Source organism: Zea mays, chromosome 1 (genome assembly GCF_902167145.1).
Source record: "Zea mays cultivar B73 chromosome 1, Zm-B73-REFERENCE-NAM-5.0, whole genome shotgun sequence".
Classification (NCBI taxonomy): Eukaryota; Viridiplantae; Streptophyta; class Magnoliopsida; order Poales; family Poaceae; genus Zea; species Zea mays.
The window spans coordinates 47,569,199-47,594,088 of NC_050096.1; the positions used below are offsets into that span (position 1 = coordinate 47,569,199).

General features: G+C 45.8%; 1 pseudogene; it reads left to right on the forward strand.

Moving 5' to 3' along the window:
* Window positions 1-684: 684 nt before the first annotated feature.
* LOC109941005 (cytochrome P450 711A1-like) lies at window positions 685-24,533 on the forward strand (annotated as a pseudogene).
* Window positions 24,534-24,890: the final 357 nt, after the last annotated feature.

Consider the following 24,890-nt stretch of genomic DNA (forward strand, 5'->3'; position numbering starts at 1 on the left):
AAATGACAGAAGAGGTGAGCACGTATTAGTCACATAGTCATAAGTATATGAAATGTGAATAAATACATACACAGAGAGATATGGCACAAAAAACACGAGACGAGACGATCGATAGGTCAAACGACGTGAAAACGACGTTTGAACGATAAATAGTGCCATAGGAGGTTTGGAATTCGAATTGGGGCACGAAACGACATGGAATTGAGCCGATACTTCACGAATAGGTTTATATAGGTGAATATGAGTGAAGTGTGTGCTTGGTTTGAATTTAGGCAAAGAAAAAGAGATTTGGGCACTCGGCTCGGAAACGATCGCTCGAAACGGGGAATTTGGTGAAATTTAAGCCTGGAATCTCGGATTGGCGTGAAATTTGGCAAGAGTGTTACTGGAAGTGTTGTGAAGGTGCCTGAAAAATTTGGGTTCAATTGGAGCATTTTTGGCTGGTTTGGGCATTTCACCGAGCACGTGGCGTGCGGGGAATTAGGTTTTCGGTGAAATGGCCATTTGAGGTGTGAAAACCCTCCCGAAGGAGCTAAGAACCTGCAGGAGTGTTCAAGGCACACATAGGAACACATTCCACCATTTGGAGTCACTAGGATTCACAGGATTTGGAGAATTTCACAAACGGTGGAAATGGGAGCCTCTGCTCACCAGAACAGAGAGTGAGAGAGAACTGAGGGAGAGATGGATGGGCTGCTCACCGAGAGGGAGAGGACGAGCCCAGGTCTCCACGGTCGCCGGAGCACGGTGGTCGCCGGTGAAGGGAGGTCGCCGGCGGGGGAGTGGGAGTCGCCAGAGAGACAGAGAGAAGGCGCTGGTGAAATGAGCCTCTGGCTCGGTCTCGGGCTGGAGGCCTTTTTTAAAACGCGATATGGGCGCACCGGACTGTCTACAGTTCCTGTCCGGTGCACACCGGACAGCGCACAGTAGCTGTCCGGTGAACCACCGGACAGCGCACAGGAAAAAAGATTTTTAGCGCGCGACTGCAGGTGCACCGGACATTGCACAGTGCAGTGTCCGGTGCACACCGGACTGTCCGGTGAGCCCAGACAGAGGGAAGATTGGAAAATTTTGAATTTTTCTATCTAATTTCCAACCAAACCAAATCCCAACTTATAATCACACAAAATAACACTTGTTGGGACATGTATTGGCACCCTCATATACTTTTCAAAATATTTTGCCATAGGCTAGATAATTTTTAGAGAAAATAGGCAAATGGTGAAATTTGCATTTTGGCTTGCACTAGGGGTTTTCATGAGTGATTTGAGTGTTGAATACTCCCCCTTAGTGCAGTACCTCATGCATATTTCAAGAACCAACAATTGCATAACAAGTAAGAATTTAAGTACTAAAAGCTTAAAACTAAGACTTGTCAAGTTTGATCCGAGTTAAGCTTTTTCACTCGCTTTGTTGGCGGTTATCTCAACTAGGTTAGACAAGCCCTAGATGCAATACAAGGAATTTAAACATGCAATGCAAGCTTGACAACACCATTTGACATTTTACATAAAATTTCTGAGATCAAGAATATTTAGTTCATTCCTCAACATGCAAAAGCGGGTCTTATCAAGAGGCTTAGTGAAAATATCCGCTAATTGATCTTCCGACCTAACTCCTTCTAAAATGATATCTCCTTTAGCAACATGATCTCTAAGGAAGTGATGACGGATATCAATGTGCTTAGTGCGAGAGTGTTGTACAGGATTATTAGCAATTTTAATAGCACTCTCATTATCACACAACAAAGGTACCTTTTCTAGAACTACGCCATAGTCTAGAAGAGTTTGTTTCATATATAAAATTTGTGTGCAACAAGCACCTGCGGCAATGTATTCCACTTCGGCAGTTGACAAGGCAACACTATTTTGCTTTTTGGATGTCCATGAAACTAGTGATCTACCAAGCAGATGGCATCCCCTAGAAGTACTTTTCCTATCAATTTTGCAACCGGCATAATCCGAATCGGAATAGCCAATTAAATCAAAAGTAGCTCCTTTGGGATACCATAGACCAACACTTGTGGTGTGCCTGAGATACCTAAGAATTCTCTTAACAGCGCGAAGATGAGCTTTCTTAGGATTAGATTGAAATCTAGCACACATGCAGACACTGAACATAATATCGGGCCTAGATGCGGTAAGGTACAATAAACTACCAATCATAGAACGGTAGAGAGTTTGATTAACCGGGTTACCTCCCTCATCTAAGTCGAGATGTCCATTTGTAGGCATGGGGGTCTTGATTGGTTTGCACTTCTCCATGTTGAACCTTTTCAACAAGTCTTTGGTATACTTCTCTTGTGAGAGAAAGTTACCATCTTTCATTTGCTTGACTTGAAAGCCGAGGAAGTATGTTAGCTCACCAATCATTGACATCTCGAACTCCTTCGACATCAACTCACCAAATTTCTTGCAATGATAGTCATTTGTCGAGCCAAAGATTATATCATCAACATATACTTGACAAATGAAAATATCACCTTTATGTTTCTTTGTGAAGAGAGTTGTGTCGACGGTCCCGATCTTGAAGCCCTTTTCGATGAGGAAGTCGTGAAGGCGCTCATACCAAGCCCTTGGAGCCTGCTTTAGCCCATATAGCGCCTTGGACAAACTGTAAGCATGGTTAGTATATCTAGGGTCTTCAAATCCAGGCGGTTGCTCAACATATACAAGTTCATTTATGAAGCCATTTAAAAATGCACTTTTTACATCCATTTGATAAAGTTTTATATCATAGCATGATGCATATGCAAGTAGGATATGGATGGCTTCCAGTCGAGCAACCGGTGCAAAGGTCTCTCCAAAATCTAAGCCTTCAACTTGAGAGAATCCCTTTGCTACAAGTCTTGCCTTGTTTCTTACAATCACACCTTGATCATCCTGTTTGTTTCTGAACACCCACTTTGTTCCAATGATTCTTGCATCTTGTGGGGGCTTCTCCAGGGTCCAAACTTCGTTACGGGTGAAGTTGTTAAGTTCTTCATGCATGGCATTCACCCAGTCCAGATCCTGTAGCGCCTCATCTATACAAGTAGGCTCAACACAAGAAACAAAAGAGTGATGTTCAATAAAAGAGGCATGTCTATGTGATCGAGTAATAACCCCTTGTGAAGGACTCCCGATGATTTAGTTTTGAGGATGAGCTTGAAGTAGTGATGAGTTTCTCCTGTCAACCACTTGGGAAGAAGATCCTAGAGCATCAACATCTTCGGCTTGTACCCTTGCTTGTTCATGAGAGACAAATGTATCTTCATTTGCATGCCTCTCATCTTTTTCATCATCTTGTGGTACATTTGATGAAGAAGGCCTGTCAATGATTTGCACCTCTTCTTCATCTTCTTTTGGTTTGATAGCTCCAATAGGCATGTTCTTCATATTGCTTCCCTAAGTGGCTCATCACCTACATCATCAAGATTTTCAAGTGCTCCTTGGGAGCCATTAGTCTCATCAAATTCCACATCATATGTTTCTTCTACCACGCCAGTGGCATGGTTGAATACTCGATATACTTTGGACTTTAATGAATAACCCAAAAGAAAACCAATATCACAACGTCTTTGAAACTTCCCTAGGTGATGGCGTTTCTTGTAGATGTAGCATTTGCACCCAAACACCCGGAAGAAGGAGACGTCTGGCTTTTTCCCATTTAGCAGTTCATAAGGAGTCTTCGCAAGTAGCCGGTGAGGAAATAGCCTGTTTGATGCATAACAAGCAGTGTTGACAGCTTCGGCCCAAAACCTCTCCGGTGTGTTATACTCATCAATCATTGTTCTTGCAAGAGTGATCAAGGTCCTATTTTTCCTTTCAACAACTCCATTTTGTTGAGGTGTGTATGTGGCAGATACTTCATGCTTGATCCCAATTTCATCACAGTACTCATGAATGTTGGTGTTGTCAAATTCTTTGCCATTGTCACTTCTAATCTTCTTGATCTTGCAATCAAATTCATTTTGTGCTTTCTTGGCAAACTTCTTGAATATAGATGCAACTTCAGATTTGTCATGGAGAAAGAACACCCAAGTGTATCTTGAGAAGTCATCAACAATCACTAGACAGTAGAGGTTGCCACCGGCACTGACATGATTTGTAGGTCCAAATAAATCCATATGAAGTAGTTCCAGTGGCCTTGATGTTGACATGAAAGCTTTAGTAGGATGTGTATTAGCAACTTGCTTTCCAGCTTGACATGCACTGCATGGCTTGTCTTTTTCAAACACCACATCCTTTAATCCTCTAACCATATATTTCTTTAATACCTTCTTGAGTGTGCTCATCCCAACATGTGCAAGCCTCCTATGCCAAAGCCATCCAAGAGAAGCTTTGGTGAAGAGGCAAGTTCTTAAGTCTGCATCTTCTGAAGTAAAATCCACTAAGTAGAGGTTGTTGTATCTAAATCCCTTGAATACCATTGATTCATCATCCATCTTTGTTACAATAACCTCTGTTGGAGTGAATAAGCATTGAAGTCCAAGATCACAGAGTTGACCCACTGATAATAAATTGAAGCTCAAAGGTGCAACTAAGAGAACATTTGATATTGATAGATCATTTGAGATTGCCACCTTGCCAAGTCCTTGCACTTTTCCTTTTGAATTGTCTCCAAATGTGATTTTATCTTGACCATCAACATTTTCATCCAGTGAGGTGAACATCCGTGGGTTGCCTGTCATATGTTGTGTGCATCCACTGTCAATAACCCAATGACTCCCACCGGTCTTGTAGTTCACCTTCCGTTCACCCCTAGCCATGAGGCATAGGTGAGAAGTCGATGATGGCGATGGTGGTGGTGAAGAGAAGTCCCCGGCAATGGCGGCAACTTTTTCATCATTCTCTTCTTCACTTGAAGAAGACCCACTTGATGATTCAATGTCGGTGAGCCAGTCGCCAACAATATATGCCTTTCCATTCTTCTTCTTGTGGAACCTCTTTTGCTTCCCATCCTTCCTCTTGAAGAATTTCTTTTCCTTCTTTTCATCATCGCTGTCATCTTCTTTCTTGCCCTTGAACTTATTCTTCTTGGGCTTGTTGCATTGATGAGCAAGATGACCAAGCTCACCACAGTTGTAGCAGTCCATCTCAGAAATGGGCTTTATTTTGTTGGAAAAGAATTTCTTCTTTCTTGAATCAAATTTGATGCCTTCTATTTAGCTTCTTCAACATCTTGGTGGTCTTCCTTACCATCAATGCAATGTTTGCATCAAGGTCATCATCACTTGAGGATTCTTCCTCAACTTGTATTTTTGTTTTTCCTTTTCTTTCATGATTTGCTTTGAGAGCCAAGTCCTTTCTTTTGGAAGATGATTCTTCTTTGTCGTTGATGTGCATGTACATTTCATGGGCGTTGATCTTTCCCAAAATTTGTGTAGGTGTGGTAACTGAAAGATCCATTTGATGTAGCACAGTGACAATGTGTCCATATTTGTCTATTGGGAGGACACTGAGAATCTTCCTCACAACATCCGGTTGTGAGATTTGAGTAAGCCCCAATCCATTAACTTCCTCTACAAGAATATTGAGACGTGAGTACATAGCATTTGCATTTTCATTAGTAAGCATTTCAAAAGAATTTAACTTTCTCATGGCTATGTGATATCTTTCCTCACGTTCACTTCTAGTTCCTTCGTGTAGAGCACAAATGTCCATCCACAAATCATGAGCACTTTTATGATTTCTTACTCTATTGAACACATCTTTGCAAAGGCCTCTAAAAAGGGTGTTTTTGGCCTTAGCATTCCATTTCTCATAATTGAACTCATCACCTACAAGATTTGTGGGATCTCTAGGTTCGGGGAATCCTTGTGTGGCAGCTTTATAGACACCAATGTCTATAGCCTCTAAGTATGCTTCCATACGAATTTTCCAATAAGGAAAATCGTCACCATCAAAAACGGGAGGAGGTCCATCCCCACCGGACATCGTAACTCTAGCGGTTAAGATAATCTATGAGCAACAAGGCTCTGATACCAATTGAAAGGATCACGATGCCCAAGAGGGGGGTGAATTGGGCTTTTCTAAAAATCAACACTAATTAAAACCTAAGCAAGAGCTAAGCAAGAGCCCAACTTCACCCCAACTACTAGCACTAAGAATATAATACTAGAGATGCAACAATGCTAAGACAATACTTCAAATACTTGCTAAACAAATACACAATGTAAAGTGCTTGAATTAAGTGCGGAATGTAAAGCAAGGTTTAGAAGACTCCTCCAATTTTTTCCCGAGGTATCGAAGAGTCGGCACTCTCCACTAGTCCTCGTTGGAGCACCCGCGCAAGGGTATCGCTCCCCCTTGGTCCTCGCAAGAACCAAGTGCTCACTACGAGATGATCCTTTGCCACTCCGGCGCGGTGGATCCCTCGAGACCGCTTACAAACTTGAGTCAGGTCACCAACAAGATCTTCACGGTGATCACCGAGCTCCCAACGCCACCAAGCCGTCTAGGTGATGCCGATCACCAAGAGTAACAAGTCGTAGACTTTCGCTTGACCAAGAGAAGCCTAATGCAAGTGGTGTGTGCTCTAGGTGGCTCTCGCTAGCGCTAATGAGGAACAAACGCGGATTAAGATTCTCTAATCTCCTCACTAGGCTTTTGGTGCTTGCAATGCTCTAGCAATGTGCTGGAATAAATGTGGAGTGCAAGACATTGAATATGGTGGGTGGAAGGGGTATAAATAGCCCTCACCCACCAACTAGCCGTTACAGGCAACTTTCTGCGCACTGGCGCACCGGACAGTCCGGTGCGCCAACGGTGCGCCACCGGTGCGCCAACGGTCGTTTCCAACGGCTAGTTCTGACAGCTAGCCGTTGGACTCATGGCACACCGAACAGTGAACAGTCACTGTCCGGTGCACACCGGACAGTCCGGTGCGCCACTAAAATTCAACTCTGAAACAGGCGCTCTCGGGTTTTCTGTGGAGGAAGCTTCTTCCTCGGACCAGCCTGGTCCCACCTGGCAGAGGGTGCACCGGACAGTCCGGTGCCCCCAGGGACAGAAACCCTACTTCTTGTTTTTCAGCTGATTTTCAAATCGGTTTTCGTTCTAACTTGTGAGTGAGTTCTAGAGTGACACCTAGCACTATATGTGAGTGTGATTGTGCACCAACACTACACTAGAACTCTCTTGGTCAAACTACTCATCGACAACCCCTCTTTATAGTACGGCTAAAAGAGAATAAAAGACCTAACTAAATCGCGAGTGTCCACATCTCCTTGACACTCGGACTCTGTAGACCTTCACCTTTTGTTTCGTCGTTTTAGCCGTCGCTTCGAGTTCTTATCTCCGGAATTGTTTTCACCGTTGTAGTACTTCTACCTGTCATGCGACCTAACTTACCATTTGTCTCTGCAAAACACACGTTAGTCACATATAATATTACGTTGTCATTAATCACTAAAACCAACCAGGGGCCTAGATGCTTTCAGGGGTAACTACTAGATCTCGTGTTGCACATTTTTGTGAGCATTACTCTTTTGTTTCCTCTATTGAGCCACACAGGGTAGAGGAAGCACTCCAAGATTCGGATTGGGTGGTGGCGATGCAAGAGGAGCTCAACAACTTCACTAGGAATGAGGTATGGCATTTAGTTCCACGTCCTAATCAAAATGTTGTAGGAACCAAATGGGTCTTCCGCAACAAGCAAGATGAGCATGGTGTGGTGACAAGGAACAAAGCTCGACTTGTGGCCAAGGGATACTCCCAAGTCGAAGGTTTGGATTTCGGTGAAACCTATGCACCCGTAGCTAGGCTTGAGTCAATTCGCATATTATTGGCCTATGGTACTTACCATGGCTTTAAGCTTTATCAAATGGACGTGAAAAGTGCCTTCTTCAATGGACAATCAAGGAAGAGGTCTATGTTGAGCAACCTCCCGGCTTTGAAGATAGTGAGTACCCTAACCATGTCTATAATCTCTCTAAGGCGCTTTATGGGCTCAAGCAAGCCCTAAGAGCATGGTATGAATGCCTTAGGGATTTTCTTATCACTAATGGATTCAAAGTCGGAAAGGCCGATCCTACTTTATTTACTAAAACACTTGAAAATGACTTGTTCGTATGCCAAATTTATGTTGATGATATTATATTTGGGTCTACTAAAGAGTCTACATGTGAAGAGTTTAGTAGGATCATGACACAAAAGTTCGAGATGTCTATGATGGGGGAGTTGAAGTACGTCTTGGGATTTCAAGTGAAGCAACTCCAAGAGGGCACCTTCATTAGCCAAACAAAGTATACTCAAGACATCTTAAACAAGTTTGGGATGAAGGATGCCAAGCCCATCAAGACACCCATGGGAACTAATGGGCATCTCGACCTCGACACGGGAGGTAAGTCCGTCGATCAAAATGTATACCGGTCGATGATAGGTTCTTTGCTATATTTATGTGCATCTCGACCGGATATTATGCTTTCCGTATGCATGTGTGCAAGATTCCAAGCCGACCCTAAGGAAGCTCACCTTACGGCCGTAAAACGAATCTTGAGATATTTGGCTTACACTCCTAAATTTGGGCTTTGGTATCCTAGGGGATCCACTTTTGATTTGATTGGTTATTCGGATGCCGATTGGGCAGGGTGTAAAATCAATAGGAAGAGCACATCAGGGACTTGCCAGTTCTTGGGAAGATCCTTGGTGTCTTGGGCTTCAAAGAAGCAAAATTCGGTCGCTCTTTCCACCGCCGAAGCCGAGTACATTGTCGTAGGCCATTGTTGCGCGCAATTGCTTTGGATGAGGCAAACTCTGCGGGACTACGGTTACAAATTAACCAAAGTCCCTTTGCTATGTGATAATGAGAGTGCAATCAAGATGGCGGATAATCCCGTCGAGCATAGCCGCACTAAACACATAGCCATTCGGTATCATTTTCTTAGGGATCACCAACAAAAGGGAGATATCGAGATTTCTTACATTAACACTAAAGATCAATTAGCCAATATCTTTACCAAGCCTCTTGATGAACAAACTTTTAACAAACTTAGGCATGAGCTAAATATTCTTGATTCTAGGAACTTCTTTTGTTGACTTGCACATATCGCTCATTTATATACCTTTGATCATGTCTCTTTCATATTCTATGACTAATGTGTTTTCAAGTCTATCTCAAACCAAGTCATAAGTGTATTGAAAGGGAATTGGAGTCTTCGACAAACTTAGGCATGAGCTAAATATAGAAGTTTGGTGAGATTATAAAAAAAGCCTCCCCACCATCCCCAAGTGCAAGTTTTTGGTGTACTTTAGTCTATAGATGCTTCTTACATTAAAATTTTCATATACATTTGAACCAAACATCACCTGCAATGCGTGTCGATCGGTTCTAAAAGGGAATTAGGCTTACACCTATTTTCCTAATTGATTTTGGTGGTTGAATTGCCCAACACAAATAATTGGACTAACTAGTTTGCTCTAGTGTATAAGTTATACAGGTGCCAAGGTTCACACTTAGCCAATAAAAAGACCAAGTATGGGGTTCAACAAAGAAAGCAAGGGACAATCGAAGGCACCTCTAGTCTAGGGCACCGGACTGTCCGGTGTACACCGGACAGTGTCCGGTGCACCAGAGGACTCCAACTCAAACTCGCCACCTTCGGAAAAATCCAGAGGCAACTCCACTATAATTCACCGGACTGTCCGGTGTACACCGGACAGTGTCCGGTGCTCCAAGGAAGAGCGGCCTCAGGAACTCGCCAGCTTCGGGAAACTGCAACGGCTGCTCCGCTATAATTCACCGGACATGTCCGGTGTACACCGGACTGACCGGTGTAACTGCGGGGCAACGACTACTTCGCGCCAACGGTCACCTGCAACGGCATTTAATGCGCGCCAGAGCGCGCAGAAGTCAGGCACGCGCGTAGTGGCGCACCGGACACTCTACAGTACATGTCCGGTGCGCCACCGGACATCCAGGCGGGCCCAAAAGACAGTGCTCCAACGGTCGAATCCCAACGGGTTTGGTGACGTGGCTGGCGCACCGGACATGTCCGGTGTGCACCGGACTGTTCGGTGCACCATTTGACAGACAGCCCCACCAAACGGCTAGTTTGGTGGTTGGGGCTATAAATACCCCCAACCACCCACCATTCATGGCATCCAAGTTTTCCACTTCTCAACCACTTACAAGAGCTAGGCATTCAATTCTAGACACACCAAAGAGATCAAATCCTCTCCAATTCCACACAAGGCTTTAGTGATTAGCGAGAGAGATTTGCCGTGTTCTTTTGAGCTCTTGCGCTTGGATTGCTTCTTTTCTTTCTCACTTGTTCTTGTGATCAAAACTCCATTGTAATCAAGGCAAGAGGCACCAATTGTGTGGTGGCCCTTGCGGGGAAGTTTTGTTCCCGGTTTTGATTTGAGAAGAGAAGCTCACTCGGTCGGAAGGACCGTTTGAGAGAGGGAAAGGGTTGAAAGAGACCCGGTCTTTGTGACCACCTCAACGGGGAGTAGGTTTGCAAGAACCGAACCTCGGTAAAACAAATCCGCGTGTCACACCTCTTATTTGCTTGCGATTTATTTTGCACCCTCTCTCCCGGACTCGATTATATTACTAACGCTAACCCGGCTTGTAGTTGTGTTTATATTTGTAAATTTCAGTTTCGCCCTATTCACCCCCCCTCTAGGCGACTATCAGGTTCCCTACACCAGGACGCCCTCTTCCTCACCAGGTGCACGCACTGGTCCATCCTTCTAGGTAGACCGAAATGCTAGCTAGCTCGATCTCAGATAGAGAAGGCATGGGAAGTTTTGTTGGTTGAGGCAGTGACGAGCTTACTCGTATGATCTATGATGGCAGGGACTCGATGTGGTCGGCGATGAGGAGCACGGTGGTTCCGCTCTACCAGCCAGCGCGGCTTGCCGGGCTCATTCCGGTGATGCAGTCGTACGTCGACACACTGGCGGCGAACATCGCCGCCTGCCCGGACCAGGACTGCATCCCCTTCTGCCAGCTCTCGCTCCGGATGGCCATCGACATCATCGGCAGGACGGCCTTCGGCATCGAGTTCGGCCTGTCCAAGAACGTCGTAGGCACAGCAGCAGCAGCGAGTCCCCAGGCGGCGGCGGCAGCGGCAGCGAGGGTGAGGGCGACTGAAAGCATCTAGGCCCCTCGTTGGTTTTAGTGATTAATGACAACGTAATATTATATGTGACTAACGTGTGTTTTGCAGAGACAAATGGTAAGTTAGGTCGCATGACAGGTAGAAGTACTACAACGGTGAAAACAATCCCGGAGATAAGAACTCGAAGCGACGGCTAAAACGACGAAACAAAAGGTGAAGGTCTACAAAGTCCGAGTGTCAAGGAGATGTGGACACTCGCGATTTAGTTAGGTCTTTTATTCTCTTTTAGCCGTACTATAAAGAGGGGTTGTCGATGAGTAGTTTGACCAAGAGAGTTCTAGTGTAGTGTTGGTGCACAATCACACTCACATATAGTGCTAGGTGTCACTCTAGAACTCACTCACAAGTTAGAACGAAAACCGATTTGAAAATCAGCTGAAAAACAAGAAGTAGGGTTTCTGTCCCTGGGGGCACCGGACTGTCCGGTGCACCCTCTGCCAGGTGGGACCAGGCTGGTCCACGGCAGGGACTCTCCCCTTCGCAGAAACTCGAGAGCGCAGCATTCGGAGATGAATTTTAGTGGCACACCGGACACCGCACCGGACTGTCCGGTGTGCACCGGACAGTGGACTGTTCACTGTCCGGTGCGCCATGAGTCCAACGGCTAGCTGTCAGAACTAGCCGTTGGAAGTGACCGTTGGCGCACCGGTGGCGCACCGGTGGCGCACCGGACTGTCCGGTGCGCCATCGCGCAGCACATTGCCTGTAACGGCTAGTTGGTGGGTGAGGGCTATTTATACCCCCTCCTCCCACCATATTCAATGTCTTGCACTCCACATTTATTCCAGCACATTGGTAGAGCATTGCAAGCACCAAAAAGCCTAGTGAGGAGATTAGAGAATCATAATCCGCGCTTGTTCCTCATTAGCGCTAGGGAGAGCCACCTAGAGCACACACCACTTGCATTAGGCTTCTCTTGGTTAAGCGAAAGTCTACGGCTTGTTACTCTTGGTGATCGGCATCACCTAGACGGCTTGGTGGCGTTGGGAGCTCGGTGATCACCGTGAAGATCTTGTTGGTGACCCGACTCAAGTTTGTAAGCGGTCTCGAGGGATCCACCGCGCCGGAGTGGCAAAGGATCATCTCGTAGTGAGCACTTGGTTCTTGCGAGGACCAAGGGGGAGCGATACCCTTGCGCGGGTGCTCCAACGAGGACTAGTGGAGAGTGCCGACTCTTCGATACCTCGGGAAAAATTGGAGGAGTCTTCTAAACTTTGCTTTACATTCCGCACTTAATTCAAGCACTTTTCATTGTGTATTTGTTTAGCAAGTATTTGAAGTATTATCTTAGCTTTGTTACATTTCTAGTATTATTTTCTTAGTGCTAGTTGTTGGGGTGAAGCTGGGCTCTTGTTTAGCTCTTGCTTAGGTTTTAATTAGTGTTGATTTTTAGAAAAGCCCAATTCACCCCCCCCCCCCTCTTGGGCATCGTGATCCTTTCAATTGGTATCAGAGCCTTGTTGCTCATAGATTAGCTTAACCGCTAGAGTTACGATGTCCGGTGGGGATGGACCTCCTCCCGTTTTTGATGGTGACGATTTTCCTTATTGGAAAATTCGTATGGAAGCATACTTAGAGGCTATAGACATCGGTGTCTATAAAGCCGCCACACAAGGGTTCCCCGAACCTAGAGATGCCACAAATCTTGTAGGTGATGAGTTCAATTATGAGAAATGGAATGCTAAGGCCAAAAACACCCTTTTTAGAGGCCTTTGCAAAGATGTGTTCAATAGAGTAAGGAATCATAAAAATGCTCATGATTTGTGGATGGACATTTGTGCTCTACACGAAGGAACTAGAAGTGAACGTGAGGAAAGATATCACATAGCCATGCGAAAGTTAAATTCTTTTGAAATGCTTACTGATGAAAATGCAAATGCTATGTACTCACGACTTAATATTCTTGTAGAGGAAGTCAATGGATTGGGGCTTACTCAAATCTCACAACCGGATGTTGTGAGGAAGATTCTCAGTGTCCTCCCAATAGACAAATATGGACACATTGTCACTGTGCTACATCAAATGGATCTTTCGGTTACCACACCTACACAAATTTTGGGAAAGATCAATGCCCATGAAATGTACATGCACATCAACGACAAAGAAGAATCATCTTCCAAAAGAAAGGATTTGGCTCTCAAAGCAAATCATGAAAGAAAAGGAAAAGCAAAAATACAAGTTGAGGAAGAATCCTCAAGTGATGATGACCTTGATGCAAACATTGCCTTGATGGTAAGGAAGACCACCAAGATGTTGAAGAAGCTAAATAGAGAAGGCATCAAATTTGATTCAAGGAAGAAGAAGTTCTTTTCCAACAAAAGAAAGCCCATTTCTGAGATGGACTGCTACAACTGTGGTGAGCTTGGTCATCTTGCTCATCAATGCAACAAGCCCAAGAAGAACAAGTTCAAGGGCAAGAAAGAAGATGACAGCGATGATGAAAAGAAGGAAAAGAAATTCTTCAAGAGAAAGGATGGGAAGCAAAAGAGGTTCCACAAGAAGAAGAATGGAAAGGCATATATTGTTGGCGACTGGCTCACCGACATCGAATCATCAAGTGGGTCTTCTTCAAGTGAAGAAGAAAATGATGAAAAGGTTGCTGCCATCGCCGGGGACTTCTCTTCACCACCACCATCGCCATCATCCACTTCTCACCTATGCCTCATGGCTAGGGGTGAACGGAAGGTACAAAATGATATTAATATTGATGATGATAGTGATAGTGATAGTGATGAAGAATTTGCTTCACCTTCATATGATGAGTTAGCTGACTTACTTAAAGAATATACTCAAATCATTAGAAAGTCAAAAGCTAAATGTGATAGGTTGAAAAATGAAAATGAATCTTTAAATGCCAAGTATGACATAGTTATAAAGGCTAGTGATGAAATAAAAGAAGAAAATAAAACTATGTCATCAACCATAAATGAGCTCACAAACTCCCTAAAAGATGCTAAGGAGAAATATGACAAATTAAATGAAGCTAATAGGGAGTTGCAAAATAGACTAGTTAAGATCAAGGAAGACTATACTCAAATTAAATTTGATCATGACAATCTTCTTGTTGAAAATGAACTTTTATCTTGCAAAACACATGAGGCTATTAACCCTGTTGTTAAGCTTGATGTAGCAACCTCATGTGATGATTTGATTCAAGAAGAGCAAACTAGTCTACATGCTGAATTGACTGAAAAAGTTGAAGTCCTGACTTTAGACAACCAAAAATTGAAGAATTACTTGACTGATGCAACTACTAGAGGAAAAGTTGCTATTGAGAACAATGATTTCAACTATGAGTTGGTAGTGGATAATCAAAGGCTTAAGAATGAGGTCAAGAAACTAAAAAGTGAAAATGAACATCTTGCAACAAGTGTGCAAAAGTTCAACAAGGGTCAATACCTCCAAAATGAGCTGCTTATGAACACTGTTATGAAAAATAACAAGAGTGGTATTGGATACAATGCTTTTGTGCAAAAGAAAGCTATCACTCAATACAAGCCAAAGCAGACTCACAAGCCTATCAAATGCTTTGAGTGTGGAAATGAAGGTCATTTTGCCCACAACTGCAAAGCTAAACCACCAACTCCCTTGCCTAAGCACTCAAGACCATTTGCTTTCAATGCTCACTATGCTCTAAGAAAGGTTGCAAATGGAAAGATTAAGGTTACATTCCTAGGTCCACCAAATAAGAGTAGACCTAGACAAATCTGGGTGGCAAAGTCCTTAATTGAGAGAGTCACTGGTCCTATGCAATGTAGGGCCCTCAAAACTCAAGCTTGAATTGTCTGTGAATGTAGGTGAACTACAAGACCGGTGGGAGCCATTGGGTTATTGACAGTGGATGCACACAACATATGACAGGCAACCCACGGATGTTCACCTCATTAGATGAGAATGTTGATGGTCAAGATAAAATCACATTTGGAGACAATTCAAAAGGAAAAGTGCAAGGTCTTGGCAAGGTGGCAATCTCAAATGATTTATCAATATCAAATGTTCTTTTAGTTGCACCCTTGAGCTTCAATTTATTATCAGTGGGACAACTCTGTGATCTTGGACTTCAATGCTTATTCACTCCATCAGAGGTTATTGTAACAAAAATGGATGATGAATCAATGGTATTCAAGGGATTTAGATACAACAACCTCTACTTAGTGGATTTCACTTCAGAAGATGCAGACTTGAGAACTTGTCTCTTCACCAAAGCTTCTCTTGGATGGCTTTGGCATAGGAGGCTTGCACATGTTGGGATGAGCACACTCAAGAAGGTATTAAAGAAAGATATGGTTAGAGGATTAAAGGATGTGGTATTTGAAAAAGACAAGCCATGCAGTGCATGTCAAGCTGGAAAGCAGGTTGCTAATACACATCCCACTAAAGCTTTCATGTCAACATCAAGGCCACTGGAACTACTTCATATGGATTTATTTGGACCTACAAATTATGTCAGTGCCGGTGGCAACCTCTACTGTCTAGTGATTGTTGATGACTTCTCAAGATACACTTGGGTGTTCTTTCTCCATGACAAATCTGAAGTTGCATCTATATTCAAGAAGTTTGCCAAGAAAGCACAAAATGAATTTGAGTGCAAGATTAAGAAGATTAGAAGTGACAATGGCAAAGAATTTGACAACACCAACATTCACGAATACTGTGATGAAATTGGGATCAAGCATGAAGTATCTGCCACATATACACCTCAACAAAATGGAGTTGTTGAAAGGAAAAATAGGACCTTGATCACCCTTGCAAGAACAATGATTGATGAGTATAACACACCGGAGAGGTTTTGGGCCGAAGCTGTCAACACTGCTTGCTATGCATCAAACAGGCTATTCCCTCACCGGCTACTTGCGAAGACTCCTTATGAACTACTAAATGGGAAAAAGCCAGACATCTCTTTCTTCCGGGTGTTTGGGTGCAAATGCTACATCTACAAAAAACGCCATCATCTAGGGAAGTTTCAAAGACGTTGTGATATTGGTTTTCTTTTGGGTTATTCATTAAAGTCCAAAGCATATCGAGTATTCAACCATGCCACTGGCGTGGTAGAAGAAACATATGATGTGGAATTTGATGAGACTAATGGCTCCCAAGGAGCACTTGAAAATCTTGATGATGTAGGTGATGAGCCACTTAGGGAAGCAATGAAGAACATGCCTATTGGAGCTATCAAACCAAAAGAAGATGAAGAAGAGGTGCAAATCATTGACAGGCCTTCTTCATCAAATGTACCACAAGATGATGAAAAAGATGAGAGGCATGCAAATGAAGATACATTTGTCTCTCATGAACAAGCAAGGGTACAAGCCGAAGATGTTGATGCTCCAGGATCTTCTTCCCAAGTGGTTGACAGGAGAAACTCATCACTACTTCAAGCTCATCCTCAAAACCAAATCATCGGGAGTCCTTCACAAGGGGTTATTACTCGATCACACAAACATGCTAATTTTATTGAACATCACTCTTTTGTTTCTTGTGTTGAGCCTACTTGTATAGATGAGGCGCTACAGGATCCGGACTGGGTAAATGCCATGCATGAAGAACTTAACAACTTCACCCGTAACGAAGTTTGGACCCTGGAGAAGCCCCCACAAGATACAAGAATCATTGGAACAAAATGGGTGTTCAGAAACAAACAAGATGATCAAAGTGTGATTGTAAGAAACAAGGCAAGACTTGTCGCAAAAGGATTCTCTCAAGTTGAAGGCTTAGATTTTGGAGAGACCTTTGCACCGGTTGCTCGACTGGAAGCCATCCGTATCCTACTTGCATATGCATCATGCTATGATATAAAACTTTATCAAATGGATGTAAAAAGTGCATTTTTAAATGGCTTCATAAATGAACTTGTATATGTTGAGCAACCACCTGGATTTGAAGACCCTAGATATCCTAACCATGCTTACAGGTTGTCCAAGGCGCTATATGGGCTAAAGCAAGCTCCAAGGGCTTGGTATGAGCGTCTTCGCGACTTCCTCATCGAAAAGGGCTTCAAAATCGGGACCGTCGACACAACTCTCTTCACAAAGAAACATAACGGTGATATTTTCATTTGTCAAGTATATGTTGATGATATAATCTTTGGCTCGACAAATGACTATCATCGCAAGGAATTTGGTGAGTTGATGTCGAAGGAGTTCGAGATGTCAATGATTGGTGAGCTAACATACTTCCTCGGCTTTCAAGTCAAGCAAATGAAAGATGGTAACTTTCTCTCACAAGAGAAGTATACCAAAGACTTGTTGAAAAGGTTCAACATGGAGAAGTGCAAACCAATCAAGACCCCAATGCCTACAAATGGACATCTCGACTTAGATGAGGGAGGTAACCCGGTTAATCAAACTCTCTACCGTTCTATGATTGGTAGTTTATTATACCTTACCGCATCTAGGCCCGATATTATGTTTAGTGTCTGCATGTGTGCTAGATTTCAATCTAATCCTAAGAAAGCTCATCTTCGCGCTGTTAAGAGAATTCTTAGGTATCTCAAGCACACCACAAGCGTTGGTCTGTGGTATCCCAAAGGAGCTACTTTTGATTTAATTGGCTATTCCGATTCGGATTATGCCGGTTGCAAAATTGATAGGAAAAGTACTTCTGGGGGATGCCATCTGCTTGGTAGATCACTGGTTTCATGGACATCCAAAAAGCAAAATAGTGTTGCCTTGTCAACTGCCGAAGCGGAATACATTGTCGCAGGTGCTTGTTGCACTCAGATTTTATATATGAAGCAAACTCTTCTAGACTATGGCGTAGTTCTAGAAAAAGTACCTTTGTTGTGTGATAATGAGAGTGCTGTTAAAATTGCTAATAATCCTGTTCAACACTCTCGCACCAAGCACATTGATATCCGTCATCACTTCCTTAGAGATCATGTTGCTAAAGGAGATATCATTTTAGAAGGAGTGAGGTCGGAAGATCAATTAGCGGATATTTTCACTAAGCCACTTGATAAGACCCGCTTTTGCATGTTGAGGAATGAACTAAATATTCTTGATCTCAGAAATTTTATGTGAAATGTCAAATGGTGTTGTCACTTGCATTGCATATTTAAATTCATTGTATTGCATCTAGGACTTGTCTAACCTAGTTGAGATAACCGCCAATAAAGCGAGTGAAAAAGCTTAACTCGGGTCAAACCTGACAAGTCTTAGTTTTTAAGCTTTTAGCACTTAAATTCTTACTTTCTATGCAATTATTGGTTCTTGAAATGTGCATGAGGTACTGCACTTAGGGGGAGTATTCAAAACTCAAATCACTCTTGAAAACCCCTAGTGCAAGCCCAAATGCAAATTTCACCATTTGCCTATTTTCTCTAAAAATTATCTAGCCTATGGCAAAATATTTTGAAAAGTTTATGAGGGTGCCAATACCTGTCCCAACAAGTGTTATTTTGTGTGATTATAAGTTGGGATTTGGTTTGGTTAGGAGTTAGATAGAAAAATTCAAAATTTTCCAAACTCCCCTCTGTCTGGGCTCACCGGACAGTCCGGTGTGCACCGAACACTGCACTGTGCAATGTCCGGTGCACCGGCAGCCGCGCTCTAAAATCCAATTTCTCTGTGCGCTGTCCGGTGGTTCACCGGACAGCTTCTGTGCGCTGTCCGGTGTGCACCGGACAGGCACTGTAGACTGTCCGGTGTGCCCATCTCGCGTTTTAAAAAAACGGCCTCCAGCCCGACCGGGCCAGAGACCTCCTTTATTTCCCAGCCAGCGCGCCCTCTGTTCTCTGGTTCCTCTGGCGATTCACTCCTTCTCCGCCGGTGATCTCCAGCCACCGGCGGCCACCATCTCCGGTGATCCTCCGGCGACCTCGCCCGAGCTCTTCCCCCTCGGTGAGCAGCTCTCCCCCTCCCCTGCCTTTCTCTCTCTCTGTCTCTAGGCAGTAAACCACCCTTTTGCAAATCCTTCAAAATTCTGTGAAATCCGATGAATCCAGTTGGTGGAATATCTTCCTTTGTCCCTATTACATGTCCCTGCAGGTCCTTGGCTCCTTCGGGAGGGTTTTCCCACCCCAAATAAGCTTTTCACTGAAACCCTAAATCCCCGCCCTTCACGTGTTCGGTGAAATGCCTAAACCACCCAAACTTGCTCCAATTGAACCCAAATTTTTCAGGCACCTTCACCACACTTCCAGTAACCTACTTACCAAATTTCACACCAATCCGAGGTCCCAAGCTTAAATTTCACCAAAATTCCCGTTTTGAGCGATCGTTTCCGAGCCGAGTGCCCTAATTCCTTTTTCTTCGCCTAAATTCAAACCAAGCACACACTTCACTCATATTCACCTATATAAACCTATTCGTGAAGTATCGGCTCAATTCCATATCGTTTTGTGCCTCATTTCAAATTCCAAACCTCCTATGTCACTATTTGTCTGCCAAACGTCGTTTTCACGTCGTTTGACTTCTTGATCGTCCCGTCCCGTGCCATATCTCTCTGTGTATGTATTTATTCACGTTTCATATGCTTATGACTATGTGACTAATACGTGCTCACCTCTTCTGTCATTTCAGTGACCTTGTGTGACCGTGTGCCGTCTCCCGTCCTGCCTGGATCGTCACCTCTCGTGTGAGCTTTCCAGGTAGACATCTCACTCTTTGCTAAATCTATCGGTCACTTTTGCTCTGTGCTTAGTCTCTCTATCTCATTTGCAGACATTAGTTCAGGATGCCGCGCACGAAGAATGCGTCGGCGTCAGGGGGTGGCGATGACGAGGACCCTCGTCGCCCCTTCAGGCAGGTGAAGGGCAAGACTGTCTTTTTGGAGCAGCAGGAAGGCCGCAAGAAGCGCCGTTCGGACAGAGAGGCTCGTGCAGCAGCAGCAGCTGCAGCAGCCGCTGCGCAGGCAGCACTTGGAGATCAGCCGGATGTTCCATCAGATCAGATTGCTTTCCGTGCTCGTCGTCTCGCCTCCCGGTCTCGCTCCTCCACTCACACCTCCGCTTCCACTCCGCCACCCACTCTGCCTGCTCCAGTCACTCCTATTGCTCCATCCACCTCCACCGCCATACCCTCTATCAGCACTACGCCAGCTTCCACTGCTTCCCCTGCCCCTGCTCCCGCTTCAGCTCCTCCTGTCCCTCCTCCTCGCTTCCGGGAGCGTGATGAGACTGAGGTCCGTCCTCTGGCTTCGGATCCTCGTCTGTTTGATCTTCAGCGCGCTACTGCAGCACGGGTACGTCGGTTCAGGTACGTACCCGTGGAGTCCTGGCTACCATCTCAGAGAGACCCAGCAGCAGGTGTTCTATTCAGCACACGGATTCAGGAGTCATTCTTCCGGGCTCAGATGTCTGCTCAGATTGCGCTGCGAGTACACCGCCTATTGGATCTTCCAGCTTTTTTGCTAGCAGCCGGTGCTGAGTCTGAGGCGCATCTCACCTATCTGCCTGGCCTCCTGACTCTTCTGACTATCAGCGGCAGATATGTTGAGGAGTGGGTCCGCGTCTTCTACGCCTCTGTTTGGATTGACCCGGATCATCATTGGATGAGGTTCCGCTTTGAGCGCGAGGATGTCACGATCACTGCCAGTCAGATCCGTCAGCTATTTGGATTCCCTGAGTCGACGACTCGCCTTCACAGCCTCTGCTACGGCACTTCTGATCCTCCTCGTCGCCCTCACGGCGGTGTGGCTCCAGGGACAGCTCACGTCGTGGCTCTGTTCCGCCCGCCTTTCACAGATGGGTCGCGACGTTCTCCAGCAGACTTCACTACAGCAGCGAAGTACTTATATGAGCTTATCAGACAGACACTCCTGCCGAGGATGGGATACAGGGAGGCTACCACTCATATTCAGCTTTGGCTCCTTGGTGCCCTGGTATCCCACTCACAGTTTGATGTTGTGGACTTCCTGATCTGTGAGATCGAGGACACTGTTCTGGATGGGATTCGTGCTCGTCGGCAGCTACCTTATGCTCACTACTTATGCCACATCTTTGCGCAGCTGATTCAGCCACCTCGATTTCAGAGCACCCTTGAGGCCTCACGCCTTGTGTTTGGATCTTACTGCCCTGCTCCTGAGATTCCAGTGCCCGCTTATGCTCCTGTGTTTGACTCTCAGGCCGAGGATGCAGCTCTTCGTCAGTATGACACTCCGGGTACAACAGCTGATGATGATGATGATGATGATGATTTTGGGATTCCTCCTCTGCCTCCGCCTCCTATGCCTCCACGCTCACATGATCATGAGGCTGGGAGCTCTAGTGCTGCCCCTGCTACTCCTCAGGCTATGGACCCTGCTCTTGCTTCGATTCTCCAGACTCTCTCTCAGCAGCAGGTTCACCTGGCAGCCGAGCAGGCCCGTTTATCCGACAGGATGCTCTCAATGTTTCAGAACATGCAGGACAGGCAGGATGCTCTTCAGCAGCAGCTTATTCAGGATAGGGCAGAGAATAGGGCATTCATGGCTCTCATGCTTCAGCATTCTGGTATCTCAGCACCTCCGGTTCAGTCTGCTCCGCCTCCTTCGCTTCACGCTCCAGTGGTGCCTTCGATCTTGTCTGGACCCCCTGCTGGTACCTCTCCGCTCCGGTCGGTCACTTTGGCGTTCACCTCTCCGGCTCTCAGCTCTATCTGTCCGCAGCCACCAGTGCCACCAGCATCTGCTGTTACCACTACCGCTGTGGCAGTATCTGTGGCCGCTTCTGTTCCGGTAGCTCCAGCAGCGCGGCCTCCGTCCGAGTCAGTACCAGCTCCAGCTTCTACCGCAGATCCTGGATCCGAGACTGACTCTGACCCTCCGCCGGCGTTCGCTCTGCTACCTCGACCTCGACCGGATGCGCCCCCGCCGCCTCCTCCTGCTTCAGATGTTTAGGTTCAGGTCCCTTTTGGTGTTTGACGCCAAAGGGGGAGAGATATGAGTTGTGAGAGCTAGGGGGAGTTAGAGAGTTACAGAGTCATTTTGATGTAATATATGTGCCTGCTACTCTCTGTTCTAGCTTGATGTTTTTGGCTCACAAACTCGTCATATACTCTCGTTGCGTATGATTGACTGTGTGGATTATGTTTTCACCTTATATTATTTCACCAGTCTTCTAAGCTCTTGTTTCACTGATTTAACTTCACTTTTATATGAACAAGAATCTTATGATGTGTATGCGCTCACTCTTATTATCATGGTACACATTCTTTCTGTAAAAGATTACTGAGTATAACTAACCATTCTTTCTATTTGACAGAATCTTCAAAACAAACTACTCTCACAAAACTTGTAGGGTTGTCATCAATCACCAAAAAGGGGGAGATTGAAAGCATCTAGGCCCCTGGTTGGTTTTAGTGATTAATGACAACGTAATATTATATGTGACTAACGTGTGTTTTGCAGAGACAAATGGTAAGTTAGGTCGCATGACAGGTAGAAGTACTACAACGGTGAAAACAATCCCGGAGATAAGAACTCGAAGCGACGGCTAAAACGACGAAACAAAAGGTGAAGGTCTACGGAGTCCGAGTGTCAAGGAGATGTGGACACTCGTGATTTAGTTAGGTCATTTATTCTCTTTTAGCCGTACTATAAAGAGGGGTTGTCGATGAGTAGTTTGACCAAGAGGGTTCTAGTGTAGTGTTGGTGCACAATCACACTCATATACAGTGCTAGGTGTCACTCTAGAACTCACACACAAGTTAGAACGAAAACCGATTTGAAAATCAGCTGAAAAACAAGACTTAGGGTTTCTGGCTTTAGGGCACCGGACTGTCCGGTGTGCACCGGACTGTCCGGTGTACCCTCTGCCAGGTGGGGCCAGGCTGGTCCACGGCAGGGACTCTCCCCTTCGCAGAAACTCGAGAGCGCAGCATTCGGAGATGAATTTTAGTGGCACACCGGACACCGCACCGGACTGTCCGGTGTGCACCGGACAGTGGACTGTTCACTGTCCGGTGCGCCATGAGTCCAACGGCTAGCTGTCAGAACTAGCCGTTGGAAGTGACCGTTGGCACACCGGTGGCGCACCGGTGGCGCACCGGTGGCGCACCGGACTGTCCGGTGCGCCATCGCGCAGCACATTGCCTGTAACGGCTAGTTGGTGGGTGAGGGCTATTTATACCCCCTCCTCCCACCATATTCAATGTCTTGCACTCCACATTTATTCCAGCACATTGGTAGAGCATTGCAAGCACCAAAAAGCCTAGTGAGGAGATTAGAGAATCATAATCCGCGCTTGTTCCTCATTAGCGCTAGTGAGAGCCACCTAGAGCACACACCACTTGCATTAGGCTTCTCTTGGTCAAGCGAAAGTCTACGGCTTGTTACTCTTGGTGATCGGCATCACCTAGACGGCTTGGTGGCGTTGGGAGCTCGGTGATCACCGTGAAGATCTTGTTGGTGACCCGACTCAAGTTTGTAAGCGGTCTCGAGGGATCCACCGCGCCGGAGTGGCAAAGGATCATCTCGTAGTGAGCACTTGGTTCTTGCGAGGACCAAGGGGGAGCGATACCCTTGCGCGGGTGCTCCAACGAGGACTAGTGGAGAGTGTCGACTCTTCGATACCTCGGGAAAAATTGGAGGAGTCTTCTAAACTTTGCTTTACATTCCGCACTTAATTCAAGCACTTTTCATTGTGTATTTGTTTAGCAAGTATTTGAAGTATTATCTTAGCTTTGTTACATTTCTAGTATTATTTTCTTAGTGCTAGTTGTTGGGGTGAAGCTGGGCTCTTGTTTAGCTCTTGCTTAGGTTTTAATTAGTGTTGATTTTTAGAAAAGCCCAATTCACCCCCCCCCCCCTCTTGGGCATCGTGATCCTTTCAGCGACGTCAGGGAGTTCCTCAGAGAGTACAAGCGGTCCGTGGAGTTCGTCAAGATGGACCTGACGAGCTCGCTATCCACCATCCTCGGGCTCTCCCTCCCGTGCGTCCAGACACCGTGCAAGCGCCTGCTGCGGCGGGTGCCCGGGACGGCGGACTACAAGATGGACCAGAACGAGTGTCGCCTCTACTCCCGCATCGACGCCATCATAGCCGGTCGCTGGCGGGACCGGGCCACGCGCCGGCGTTGCGGCCCCGGCGCCGCCCCCGCCCCGCTGGACTTCATCGCGGCGCTGCTGGATGCGATGGAGAACGACGGCGACAGCGGTGCAGGTGCCAACAAGGACTTTGCGCTGGCGGACAGGCACATGTGCGCGCTGGCGTACGAGCACCTCATCGCTGGCACCAAGACCACGACGTTCACGCTGTCGTCGGTGGTGTACCTGGTCTCGTGCCACCTGCTCGTGGAGGCCAAGCTGCTGCGGGAGGTGGACGGCTTCACGCCGCGGGCGCGCGCCGGACGCCGACGAGCTCCAAAGCGTGTTCCCCTACCTCGACCAGGTCATCAAGGAGGCCAATGCTCGTACCATATAGAAGAAGGGGAAAAGGAAATATAATTGCAGCAGCTTTCGGTCACCTGAGGTGAGGAGGAGAAATCGTCATGAAGAAGACGGACGTCCGGGCAGGATCGATGTCAATCAGACCATGTCTTGAACACACGGCCATACGCCTCAATCCTGGGAACCTCAATGTTGTCAGACTAGTACCTCGAATTGGGTCTCCTGCAAAAATGGATCCAGCGATTTCAGAACATGATCCCATCGCTTGATTGCAGAAAAGACACAGATAAAGAAGTTACGCATTCCCATTCAGGGAGTGAGATGTAGGTGTTGACCTGACTTTGATGTCGGCCTTGTTCATCCACCAGATGTAGGTGTTGAAGATGAGGTAGTCAACATCCTTCCAGTGCTTAGCGTGTGCCTCGATCCGCTCGGGACTGATGATCCGTTCCTTGATATTGTGGAAGTTGGGGTT